Source organism: Hibiscus syriacus, unplaced genomic scaffold (assembly GCF_006381635.1).
Source record: "Hibiscus syriacus cultivar Baekdansim isolate YM2019G1 unplaced genomic scaffold, ASM638163v2 tig00110896_pilon, whole genome shotgun sequence".
Classification (NCBI taxonomy): domain Eukaryota; kingdom Viridiplantae; phylum Streptophyta; class Magnoliopsida; order Malvales; family Malvaceae; genus Hibiscus; species Hibiscus syriacus.
In genome coordinates this window covers 252,096-262,228 of record NW_024062904.1, presented here as the reverse complement: position 1 = coordinate 262,228, position 10,133 = coordinate 252,096, and the positions used below count along the sequence as shown (strand labels likewise).

At 35.7% G+C, this 10,133-nt stretch overlaps 1 pseudogene; it reads left to right on the top strand.

Annotated features, from left to right (window-relative positions):
- The first annotated feature begins 3,959 nt into the window (after positions 1-3,959).
- LOC120146169 lies at positions 3,960-4,893 on the top strand (annotated as a pseudogene).
- The last annotated feature ends 5,240 nt before the right edge of the window (positions 4,894-10,133 follow it).

Sequence of the window (10,133 nt, the reverse complement as noted above, 5' to 3'; positions counted from 1 at the left end):
TCTCCCTTAATGAACACTAGAATGAATATATATAGATAGGGGCAGGATCTAATTACATAATATAAGTTTTACATCTTTTTAGGATCATTTGATGAGGGAAAATCAAAGACTAAGATTAACAGTAGGAAATGTGAAGATATTCACTGGAAAAAAACAAGGAGTTAATCTCATCCTTTGATTTCCCCTCATCCAACGATCCTAAAAAGTTATAAAATTAAAAATTTTACATTAAGTAGATTATAACTCATATATATATATATGTGGGTTAGAATCTACTTAACTCAATGTAAAATTAAGAAGTAATTTTTAAAGATTGCGAAAGAATTATGAAGGTTGGATATCCGAAATTAGGCATACATGCAGAGAAGGGAACCGGTGCGTTGACAGGCTCGCAAAGCTGGCGTTAGAAAAATCTGAGAGGATGCACGAGCTGGATGAACCACCAGAGGAGCTGATTTCATTTCTTCAAGCGGGTAGTAAAGGGATTGTTTTTTTCAAGATGGTAGACTGCATATTGTAATCGTTTTCTAATGTACTAAAAAAACTAAGAGTTTTATATTTTCTAAAACCGTTGTACGAGTGAAATCAAATATTTTTGTAAGAGTGAATCATTCTAAAATAAAAACTTTTTAAGTAGCGGCTAATTTAAGGCGGGTAAATATTAGTAGTTGAATAAGGTTTTCGATGATTAGAAGTATTGAATAAAAATATTAAGGAAAATGGGGTAACTGAATAAGGTCCTCAACCGGTTACCTAAACACAAATCAAACGTGAGAGGAAAGAGAGAATGTGGTTATTCATCCTTAGCTATCGCAGAAGAAGTCTCAGTTAAGGCGTGAGCACGGCTTATTCATCCTTAACTATCGCAGAAGAAGTCTCAGTTAAGGCGTGGGCACGGCTTATTCATCCTGAGCTATCACAGAAGAAGTCTTCAATTAAGGCGTGAGCACGCCTTCTATCGATTTAGTTCGGTTTTATCTGTTTCGGGTTTTTTGGTAATTATTTTTTGGATTGGTTTTCGTTATTTTGGATCGGATTGGATCTGATCACATTTATTTGATTTTGTAGCAGACTCTGCTTCTTTGGGTAATAAAAGATTTTAATTTATCCAAAAAAAAAGAATGTGGTAGTTACCGTTGAAGGAGATTATTGAAGACTTAAACATACAAAAGGTACCAAACTTATGTCCGTTTTTCAGTTTAGTGTCTAACGTTTTTTTCGTTTTAGTTTGGTGTTTAACGTTTCATTCTATTACTCAAAATGGGTCAAGCCGTCAACGACGTTAATTTCCTCTGTTAAAATGACACATGTCACAATATGATAATTTTAAAGAATTTATATAAAACTAAAAAATAAAATTATAGATTTTTTAAAAAAGAAAACACATAAATTTCAAAATAACCCCAAAACTTTGAAAACATTCATTTCAACCCTAAATCCAAGCAACCATCGCCCTTTGCTGTCGACGAAGCTCCACCCGACCTCACCTCCCCTCGACGACCAAAACCCCTATGAAATCGTAACTGATCAACAGCCAATCGATGAGGAATTGACGTTTTATACCCTGCGAACCCTAGGATGAAAATCGTAATCCTAAGCGATTTCGACAACCAATCAGTGACAACAACAATGACTTATAACTAGGATGATGATAAGGACTATGTTAGCAGCGGTGGCCGTGGCTAAAAAAGGCGGCGGCGAGTTAGTGTTAGGATTTGGGGATTTTGAGCCTTTTTTGTAATTTAAAAGAAATAAGATTTTTTTTTATAAATATAATAATATTTTTAATATTTTTAAAAATAAATTTCAAAATTATGAGATTGTGACATGTGTCACTTAACGGAGAAAACTAACGGTCCGTTACGGCTTGACCCATTTTAAATAACGGAATGAAACGTTAGACACCAAATTAAAATGAAATAAACATTAGACACTAAACTAAAAAAACGTATATTTAAGCCATTATTAAGCGAGGTTTTTCCCCCTCCATCACCGTCAGCAAATGCTCCTTCTATTTACGGTTTAGCGTCGATTTCCCATAATTTACAATAGTGTCAAAATATCACCCCCAGTAAACAAGGATTTGACCAAATTTTAAGTGGAAATTACAATCGACAACCCGCTGTTTATCGCCTCATTATAATGTTTGGATTATAGAATGACTTCGCGAGAGCAATGGCATGCAAAACAAGAAGACTAAAATGTTTATCGCCTCATTTTAATGTTTGGATTATAAATTTTCGGTTTAAACTAAAATGTTATTTATTAAACTTAAAAAATTACACTCCTGATAATATTTTCAGTTACAACTGATTTCAATTGGTTTTTAGCTTTATATTAACAAGAAGAATTTTAGGTACTCCCCAAAGTATGTGAGTGTCGAATATGTTTTTATTAGAAAATAATATTATGCCATTACTATGCCCATAATTTTCAACTTTTTTATAATTTATCTAATTGACTTTTTATTTAAATATATCTTATTTATAAATAAAAATATTTTATTTAAAAATATTTTTTAATTTGAAACAAAAAAAAACAATTATTTTTTTATTGACATTTATTTCTATCACGTAAGGCTAATATGTTTTATGTAGAAAGTGTCTTTCACTATGATTGTTGATGAGATTGTCACGCTAGAGGAAGACATGTCCTACAAGAAGCCTTTTTTTAAGGTTTTTCCTATGAAATGCGTCTTCCACTAATGTGATAATTGCGTTAAAGATCGTGGTGAAAGACACTAAGCCTAAAAACAGTCATTTTAAGATTTAATTTCTCACTCCTTCCTCTATCCATTTTCCAACTCCTCACTTTCTCCCCCTTCCTCCCCTTCCTCTCTCTTTCTACTATAAGACCCCCCTCCCCTAATAATGACACACAAAAAAAGATTCCTTTAAAAAATTATTTTTTAACAATTTTTACTTAGGCAGAGAGGAAAAGAGAGAAAGAGAATTTTGCTTACTAAACCTACAACCTAAAAGAGATGAGGGGTGTCAACTGAGAGCTTTTAAACACATGTTCTAAGGATTATTGATAAAATATATTTTATTAGATTATAAAAATTCATTTTTTAATTCTATAATGAATTCATTATTATTGTATAGGATGTTATATATATTATAAATAAATTGATGAGTTAAAATTGAAAAATTCGTTTGAAATTTAATTAGTGAAGGACAATGTGAACAAAAACGGAGAAAGTGTGAATGTGATCTCGTAGACAGCCTTGAGTGGCCTGATTGTCTTGTCCCTAAGAAGATTGAGAGAGCAACGAAAAATAATGACAATGGTGTGGAAGGATCCATTGACTTGAGCCAGATGGAATCAAATGTGGTCACCGATGGGGCTAGGAAGATGCTATTCTGACTACAAAGAGGATCAAATCATAATAGATACAAACACAAGATTTTATATTAAAGTGTAAATTTAGAAAATTATATTAAAAATTTAGATATGTGAAATTATAAAATTAGATAATTAATAAAAATATAAAAATTATATAAAAATTTAAAATCTTTACGTGTATAATCATATTCACCAAACACTTTCTCAATCCATTCATGAGTCAGATCAGCCCCGGTAAAGATGAAGTAAAAGTTTTGTGGGAGGGTCGTGTCTCGTGTGGCAAGAAGAAAGAGAATTAAATGTGTATACCAATCCCATCTATGGTGTTCCCGAAATGCTTGAGGAATGCCATGTGATTTTAATTCATATCTGACAGATCTATGCAAGATTAATTAAATAATATTCCTATGGATCTATACGTATTTAAATTTGAAATTGTTTCGAAATGTGTGATTGCTAGCCTGTCTAATAAATAATTTAGTAACACTATTAAGCAGTGAACACGTGAATTTGATGTATAATTGGCCTCTTTGCAACTATAAATAGAAGATGGCAAATAAGTGAAATATATAACAAATATTGAAGAGAGGTTTCTTTGTTGATAGGTATATATGATGAGTACTTGTGATGAGTCTTTGGTAGCTAAGAGGTAAAAATCTGTTTTATTTTTATTTTTCGTTTTTTTAATTCGAAATCACTAACGACCCTCCGATCCGTCGACACAATCCAATATATGCAGGTTAGAAGGAAAGGTATCCCTGATAACCGGTTGTGCAAGTGGCATAGGAGAGAGCACAGCTAGGTTGTTTGTCAAGCACGGTGCCAAGGTTCTGATTGCTGATATCCAAGATGAATTAGGCCAATCTCTCTGCAAAGAACTAGGAACCCAAGATATCATCAGCTATGTCCACTGCGATGTGACATGCGAAACCGATGTCCGGAATGCCGTTGATTTAGCAGTATCCAGATTTGGAAAGCTTGATATCATGTTCAATAATGCTGGCATTACAGGTGATGTTGAATTGAGAGCTACATACAGATGGTGACAACTTTAAGAAAGTACTTGATGTCAATGTGTATGGTCCATTCCTTGGTGCCAAGCATGCTGCTCGAGAGATGATTCCGGCACGAAAAGGGTGCATTCTCTTCACTGCCAGCGTCGTTTCATTGGCTTACTTAGGTACCCCGCACGCCTATAACACATCGAAACATGCTGTGGCAGGATTGGCTCAGAGCTTGAGCGTGGAGTTAGGAGAGTACGGGATTAGAGTCAATTGCATTTCTCCTTACGCCATTCCGACTCCTCTGGTACTAAACTTGTTAGACGGTTCTGATAAGAGAAAGATGGAGGAGATGATTTCGAATAACGGAGTCTTGAGAGGGGCCAACCTTGAAGTAGAGGATATTGCAAAGGCTGCCCTGTTTCTAGATAGCGATGAAGCCAAATCTGTGAGTGGTGTCAACTTGCCAGTTGATGGAGCCTATACTCACAACAATCAGACATGGAAAACGGGACTGTAAGATGACTCTATTGCTGAATAGATTCTTCCTCCCGGTTGATATTTAAGGCTTAATGCTTCATATATATAAACTTTGCTATACCCAACCAAATTAGTTTGAATTAATCCGCTTCAAGTTAAGAATAATTTGAGCCATTGTTTATTTCTTTCAATGTAGAATAAATGCTTAATATAAAAATAAATGTCTAAATTATATCAATTTTTGTTTGGTGCATAACTTTTTTCAATCAATCAAAGTGCCTAACGTTAGAAACATTATTATTAAATTCTTTTAAATTTAAAAAACCCCAAATCTCTATCCTTTTTTCTCGATCACCGGCGACTGCTCTTAGAATCTGTCAAAGGAGCTCCTGGGCTTTGTCGAGGGGGTTTCACACTGGTGAGAGGGACGATGCTACATAAGAACGACGGGTCAGACGACTCCTTCAACATTTTCTCTTCCAATTGCTTTTCCTCCACTGATAAGATTTGACAATGGCAATTCAAAATTGATGGCCGACAATGGCATTTGGTCGGCCGTTTGAGAATGGAAAACTGAAAAGCAAGCAGGCGAGGGAGAGGGGGACGTAGGTTGGGGGAGGTTTTTTTTAATAATATTTTTAATTTAAAAAAAATTCAAAATTATATAAACGCAAAACGTGTAGCTTAACGAAATATTTTAATGGACATTACGGATCAGATAATTGAAATGGTTGTAGAAACTGTTAACTAATTTTACTTAGTTGCATAGTTTGTTAAGTTTGTTAAAATTTTGTTATTAAGTTAGTTATAGGAGTTATTTGTATATAAATAGGACTTGTTTGATGTAATTAAAAGATAGAGGGAATAAAGCATTATTCTACCCAAATATTTTTTATATAGTATCAGTTTAGCCCAGGACATTCTTGGGTCGTTTTCATTCTCTCCAATCGTTCCTTCAGCCTGCATTCCCTCCTCCTACTTTGTTCATTGTTTTGGGAATTTTCTTGCACCGAAACGAATACCACTGAAACCACCCCTATCACCAGCGTGCTCGACTTCAACCATCCCCTATATTTGCATCCATCTGATACGCCGGGCGGCGTTCTTGTCTCTCATTGGCTGGTTGGTATCGACAATTACAACATATAGAGCCGTTCTATGATAATCGTACTGCTAGCAAAAAACAAATTAGGTTTTGTGGATGGCACCTGCTGCAAAGAGGATTATGACGAGCTCTTGCATTCTCAATGGGAGCGCTGTAACGCATTCGTCCCTTTCTTGGATTCTCAACACGGTGAGCAGTGACCTCTCGGCTAGAATCGTCTTTGCTTCAAGCGCTGCTCACGTCTGGACCGATTTAAATGAGCAGTTCGACAAGGTAGATGGATCGAGGATTTTCTTCTTGCATCATGAAATTGCCACTTTAAGTCAAGGTGATTCAATTGTATCGACCTATTTTACGCGATTAAAATTGTTGTGGGATTAATATCATGCCCTAGTTCCTTTTTCGGCTTGTAATTGTCAAGCTTCTCAACAAAATTCCAAGCACCTTGCACATCAGAAGCTGTTGCAATTCCGAATGGGTCTTAATGATACATACTCTGCTATTCGCAGTCAAGTCCTCCTTATGCAGCTCCTGCCAAGCGTGAATCAAGCGTACTCCATGATCGTGCAAGAAAAGGCACAACGAGCTCAGTTGTCTGTTGCCTCAGGAGTCACTGCTATGTACTCCAATACGTCTGGAAATTCTGATCGAAGACGGTTTAACGGTGTCTGTGATTTCTGAAAAATTAAAGGCCACAAGCGTGACAATTGTTATCGCTTAATCGGTAGAGGTACTTTAAGTATCGACCACACGCGCCGAGGGTACTTTGTAGAGGAAAACTTCCTCCTGATTTCAAGTTCACAAAAAAGAAGAATCCGCAGGCTGCTCTTGCTACCAATCCCTCGTTGCCTGAGTCTGATCATGACTCATAATCTGGTGATTTCATTGCAGTTAAGTCTGCTCCAGTCTTCACAACAACTCAGTATCACCAAATCCTTGAACTTTTGAATAAGACTCTATCAGTTGATGCATCAGTTAACCTAGCAGGTACTGCTTTCAAATGCTCACATAGTTCTGCTGATTCTTTTTCTTGGATACTTGATACACGGGCTGTCGACCATATGGTGTGTGACATCCATTGTTTACAATCTCTTAATTCATGTGAGCCTAATTTTGTCCATTTGCCTACTGGTAAAACATTTCCTATTACACATACTGGTAGCTTTCGTTTTAACTCTACTGATGTTATTCCAAATATACTATGTGTTCCTGATTTCCATCATAATCTGCTGTTCGTATCAAAAATTTCCAAATATCTCAATTGCAACATCATTTTTTATACTCAATTTTGTATTTTGTAGGATCTCTTCACTGAGAAGATGAGGGGGATTGGTAGGTAGGTTCGTGGTCTCTATTTGTTTAATTCCAAGGACCTTTTTTCTGGTTTGTCATCTCCAAAATTTAGTTCCGATTTTTCTTCATCAGAATACAAAATTGATTCAGGTTGTATGTTTGTTTCTTTTCATAATAATACAATGCTTTGGCATGCACGTTTAAGGCATGCTACTCCTGTTAAAATGCATAAGACTTATTTTTTTGAGTTATTTTCCTTTGAATGATAACTCTGTTAAGCAATGTTCTATTTGTCCTCTTGCAAAACAGTTAAGACTACCCTTTCCTTTTAGCTCATCTAGGTCACTTAAACCATTTGATCTAATTCATATTGACTTGTGGGGTCCCTATAGAATCTCAACACATAGTGGTCATAGATCCTTTTTTACTATTGTAGATGATCATACTAGACTATCTTGGGTTTACTTGTTGAGGCTTAAGAGTGATGCACTTCTATTTCTTAAATAATTCTTTACTCTTGTCAAAAATCATCATTCTACTTCAGTTAAGTATGTTCATAGTGATAATGGTTGTGAGTTTTTTAATGATAATTGTTCTGAACTTTTTTCATCTCTTGGTATTATTCACCAAAGCTCTTGTGTTCATACACCCCAACAAAATAGAGTTGCTGAACGCAAACACAAACATAAACATTTTTTAGAGGTAGTCCGTGCTCTTCAATTCATTCTCATGTGCCTATCAAATTTTGGGGTGAGTGTGTTTTAACTGCCTGTTATATCATTAACAGGCTTCATATTCCTGTTCTTAACTGGAAAAGTCCTTTTAAAACTTTCTATCACAAACCACCTAATCTTTCTCATATGAAAGTGTTTGGATGTCTTTGTTATGCAACCAAAGTTAACTATAAGGACAAATTTTCCCCAAAGGCTTCTCCTTCTATTTTTTGGGCTACTCATTAACTCAAAAGGGCTATATCTTTTTGATCTTCATACAAAATATTTTTTTTGTCATTCGTGATGTGGTCTTTCATGAAACTATATTTCCTTTCTCGTTTTTATCAAACAAGCCTTCTCATTTTTCCCTTCTCAACCTCTTATTGATGATTCTGATTTTCTTAATCTTGAAATTTATATACCATCTAATCCAATAAATTATGTTTCACATGTTCTGTCCTCTTCTGCTTCTCATGCATCACCTCAAGTTTCAACTAGTTCACCAATTTATTCTCCAAGTCCATGTTCTAGTTCACTTGCTCCACCTAAAAATCAGTGTCCACCTCAGAGAATGTCTACTAGGGTTGTCAAACCTCCTAATTGGCTACATGACTATATTCAATCCTACCAATCCTCATCTCTTCCAAGTAAGTATCCTATCTCCCATTTCATTTCTTATTTTCACTTACCTTCTAAAACTCAAAGTTTTTTATCTTCTACTTTTTATTTAAGTGAACCAAAAACTTATTCTGAAGCCATTACCAACCCTCTTTGGATCCAAGCCATGAAGGAATAGATTGAAGCTTTGGAGTCAAACAACACTTGGTCTATAGTTACCCTTCCTTCAGGGAAAGTTCCAATAGGCTACAACTGGGTTTACAGAATCAAGTACAAGGCTAATAGAGATGTTGAGCATTTCAAAGCTCGCCTTGTTGCTAAAGGGTTTAATCAAAGAGAAGGAATTGACTTTGTGGATACCTTCTCTCCAGTTGCTAAATTGGCCACTGTTCTAACTGTCCTTGCTATTGCCTTAATCTTTTCTTGGCCTATTTACCAAATGGATGTATACAATGCGTTCTTACAAGGTGACCTAGTTGAGGAAGTCTATATGACACTACTTTATGGTTTTTGTAGCCAGGGGGAGTCTAAGGTTTGTAGGCTGCATAAATCACTTTATGGACTAAAACAAGCCTCTGGTCAATGGAATTTGAAACTAACAGAGGCTTTACTTACATCCGGTTACATACAGAGCAAGTATGATTATTCAATGTTCACAAAACAGCAATGTAGTGATATAGTTGTTTTGTTGATGTATGTTGATGATCTTTTAATCACTGGTAGTAGTGAAGTACTGATAGCAGAACTAAAGCATATTTTGAATAAGAACTTCAAAATGAAGGATCTTGGAGAGTTGAAATACTTTCTTGGATTAGAGGTTCTAAGGTCAAAAGCTGGGATTGTGTTGAATCAAAGAAAGTATGTTTTAGAGTTGATTGAAGAAATTGGAGCAGGGGGAGCTAAACTAGCTATGACTCCTCTAGAGTAAAACAAGAAACTTACTACAACAGAGTATGATGAAGCTGTTTGTAGTAATGAACAACTCTTGCAAGATAAATGAATTTTTCAGAGACTGATAGGCATATTAATATATCTAACTCACACAAGGCCGAATATCATTTACGCAGTACATTTCTTGAGTCAATTCATGCACAAACCAAAATAATCACACCTTGAGGCTGCATTGAGAGTGGTAAAATACATCAAGAAAAATCTAAGCCATGGGATTTTACTAAGTGCAGCAAGTGAGTGCAGGATATTTTCCTATTGTGATTCTGATTGGGCTGCCTGTCCTATGACCAGAAGGTCTGTTACTGGTTTTTGCGTTAAGCTTGGAATGTCTCTGATTTCTTGGAAGTCTAAGAAACAGAATATTGTTGAACGCTCTTCTGCAGAAGTAGAGTACAGAAGCATGGCTGGAACGGCTGCAGAAATAGTATGGTTGAGGGGTTTATTGGCAGAGCTGGGATTGAAAAATATGGCACCAACTAAGCTGATGTGTGACAGTAAAGCGGCTTTACAAATATCAGCTAACCCAATTTTCCATGAGAGAACTAAACACATTCAGATAGATTGCCACTTTGTTAGAGAAGATTCAAGAAGGCTTGATACAGACCGAACACATCAAGACAGGGGAGC